This window comes from Schistocerca nitens, chromosome 1 (genome assembly GCF_023898315.1).
Source record: "Schistocerca nitens isolate TAMUIC-IGC-003100 chromosome 1, iqSchNite1.1, whole genome shotgun sequence".
NCBI lineage: Eukaryota > Metazoa > Arthropoda > Insecta > Orthoptera > Acrididae > Schistocerca > Schistocerca nitens.
The window spans coordinates 450,492,677-450,496,421 of record NC_064614.1 but is presented as its reverse complement, the minus strand read 5'-3'; positions in this window follow the sequence as shown (position 1 = coordinate 450,496,421).

The window sequence follows — 3,745 nt, the reverse complement described above, 5'->3', positions numbered from 1 at the left end:
TAACTTCCTCTTTCATTCCTTTACCCCAGCCAGTCAATAGTCACCTCCCCCGCCCCCCTACTATCAAATTCCAGTCCCCCATCAGAATTAAATTTTCATCTCCCTTGTATATCTGAATAATTTATTTTACCTCATCATACATTTCTTCAATCTCTTTATCATCCGCAGAACTAGTTGGCATATAAACTTGTGCTACTGTGGTAGGTATGGAATTTGTGACTATCTTGGCTAGGATAATGTGTTTTCTATACTGTTCACAGTAACTTCCTGTTTTCTTATTCATTATTAAACCCACTCTCTACTTACAATCCTGTGTTCACATGGACAGAAGTCGTGTTCCTCCCAACACTGAACTTCATAAATTACCACTATATCAAAATTCAACCTATCTGTTTCCAATGTTAAATTTTCTAACCCACCTACCAAATTAAAGGATCTAACATTCCACACTCTGATCCATAGAACACCAGTTTTGTTTACCCTGATGATGACATTCTCCTGAGTTGCCCCCACCTGTAGGTCCAAATGAGGAACTATTTTACCTGCAGAGTATTTTACCCAAGAGGATGCCATCATCATTTAATGATACAGTAGAGCTGCATGCCAAAGAGAAAAATTACAGCTGGAGTTACCTCTAGGTTCCAGCCATTCACAGCACCAGCACTGCGGGGCTGTTTTGGTCAGTGTTAAAAGGCCAGATCAGTCAATCATCCAGACTGTAGTACCTGCAACTACTGAAAGGCTGCTGCCCCTCTTCAGGAACCACACTTTTGTCTGGCCTCTCAACAGATACCTCTCCAATGTGGTTGTACTTATTGTAGCACTATCTGCATCATTGAGTCGTGCAAGCCACCCAACCGATGGCGAGCTCATGGCAGGGGGATCACAAAAATTTAACAGACAGATGTAGCTACGGGGAAGATAACTGCAAAGAAACCTTAGGTAACAGAAGAAGTACACTAGACACTTGCAGATCTGGCCATTCCTTTCACTATATGTTTGTCGAATTAGGGGAAGTGCCAGATTATTGAGAGTGTCTTGAGTATAGTGTGAACACACAGGGACTATACTTTATTAAATCCAAAGATACATTCATTTTAATAGAAAAATTAGTCCTCGAGTGTGTGCATATACAGTACTATCTTACACTATGAAATACAATCCCCATTTTTAGTTGTTGCAGGGATGATATGCAATGGCAGTGTGCTTTATCACACAATGGCTTTACAAGCATTACATCAGTACTGCACGTTTGTGATTGTTGAATAATGTACTCCAGGAAGATGTCTGCAGCTTCAGCACCAGGAGTGTGAGATATCCTCACATTCTCTCCTCCTGTGTCCTCTTCTTCATCACTTTCTTCATAACTTTTCTGTGAGCTTTTAATTATCTCTTCATCTGTTAAAGTTTGGTCATAAATAGTTGCTCATGCAACACTGTAATCAGCAGCAACGGCTTTCTGCGAAGAACCTCAGCCCAACTTATCTGTAATTTCGAGTTTCTGCTTGAGTTGTAGCATGAGATATTTCCTTTTAGAAGCCGAAGTACTGAACTGTAAAGGTAGCCACAATTTCAAACGTGTAGTGTTATTTAACATTGTAATTAACAGCATTGTTGCACATGAGAATTCATTATTGTATTCATCATTTCTGCTTGAACAACTAGAGGCTGGATATGGGCCGGATTACTGAGAGTCCAGACTACTGAGGGCTATATTAGTGAGAGTTTAGTGTACTTAAGTTTACCAACAGAAGATGGAACTACAAAAATTTTAAGGAAAAGAGATGAATACAGTGATATAGGTCCCTTAGGAATGAAATAAATACAAACAGCAGGGAAGCCAAGTCCGCAGAAAGAATGCGAAGAAACGGCAAAAGACATGGTGCTTGGCAGAACTGTTTCAGCATTAAAAAAAAAAGCTAAACCCCTTTGGTTAAATTAAAAGCAGAGGTGTAAACACTAAGAGTTCAAGAGGAATTCCAGTATTAAATGCAGATGAGATAGCAGGTAGGGGGAAAGGGTACACTGGAAGCTTCTACAAGATAAAGAACTATCTGATGACATGATAGGAAAGGAAATGGGATTCTGTGTTGGTGACGTAGGTGATCCAGTATTGAGAGTAAGAGTTTAACAGAGCTTTGGAAGATTTTCAATCAAGTAAGGCAGGATGTGCACACAACATTCCTTTGGAATTTTTGTACACAACATTCCTTTGGAATTTCTAAACTCATTGGAGGAAGTGGTATGCAAAGAATATTCAAGTTTGTTCATAAAATTTGTAAGTCTGGAGACAGACAGGGCAGATCACACAATTGTCATTACACCTCATGAATCTAAGTTGCTGACAAGAATAATATGCAGAAGAATAAAAAAGAAAATCAAGGATGTGTAAGATGATGGTCAGTTTGACTTTAGGGAAGATAAAGGCACCAGAGGAACAGTTCCATCATTGTACTTGATAATGGAAGCAAAACTTGTAGTATTTGTTAACCTAAAAAAAGCACCTGAAGAAGTAAAATGGAGTGAAATGTTCTAAATTCTCAGGAAAGTAGTTGTCAACTGTAGGAAAAGATGGGTGGGCCTAATAAACAATATGTAGAAGAACCAACAGAGGAAAAATAAGAATGGAAGACCAAGAATAAAGCACTCAGATACAAAAGGATATAAGATGGTGTTGTAATCTTTCGCCTGTATTGTTCAATGGTGCATCAAAGAAAGACTGACAAATGACATTGATATCCTCAGTGAAAGTGAAGAAGTATTACAAAACAGATACAAAGCAGGGCAGCATGAGTGGTCACAGATTTGTTTGACCATGAAGTGTCACAAAGCTGCTGAAAGAACTGAACTGCCAGAAGCTTGAAGATGAATGCAAACTATTCCCTGAAAATCTACTTAAAAGTTTCAAAAGAACTTCAAGTGTTTAATCTAGCAATGTATTACAATCTGCTACGCATCACTCCCTTAGAGGCCCGGAAGATGAGATCGGGCTAATTATAGCATGCACAGTGTTGTGTGTTGGCTCCTGTGGATGTCAGCACCGACACAGACAAAGGAGGAGAGAAGCTGAGATGGCCAGTACCAGGAACCCAAAATCATCTGTACAAAACACTTGAGTATTAAGTGATCACTTTATTTCTAAAAAGAAAGTAAGCAGAACTATGTGCAAATAATTTGACAGTCTATGACTACTTGCAGAAAGCAGGCCAAGTGTCGTCTTCCTATTTCTCTCAAAATCTGTGACCAAACTGGGGCTGACCAGCGATGGGTGGCTGGTTAAATCATCATTGACAGGGGGATGCTGAACTCTGTCTTCTTGGAGTGTGGCACTGCTCACTCTTTCCATTGGCACACCTTCTTGATGCTGTTTTGTGGTGCTGCGCTGGTCAGTGTGCAGCCAATGCTTTAGGACTGCACATGCAGACACATTTAAGCAATTATTCTTCCCACAATTCATAACTGAATGGAAAAGAAGAAAGTCCTAATAACTGATACAATTGGATGCTGTCTCTGACATGCAGTTCATAGTGGTTTGCAAAGCGGACATAAAAAGCAGACTAGCAAATGCAAAGAGGGCATTTGTGGAAAAAAGAAGTTTACTTGTATCACACATTGGCCTTAACGGAGAAAGAAAATTCTGAGAATGTACGTTTGGAGCACAGCATTATATTTAAGTGACTCGTACTGTGGGAAAACTGCTGTAGAAGATAATTGAAATGTTTACGATATTACACTAATGTTGAAA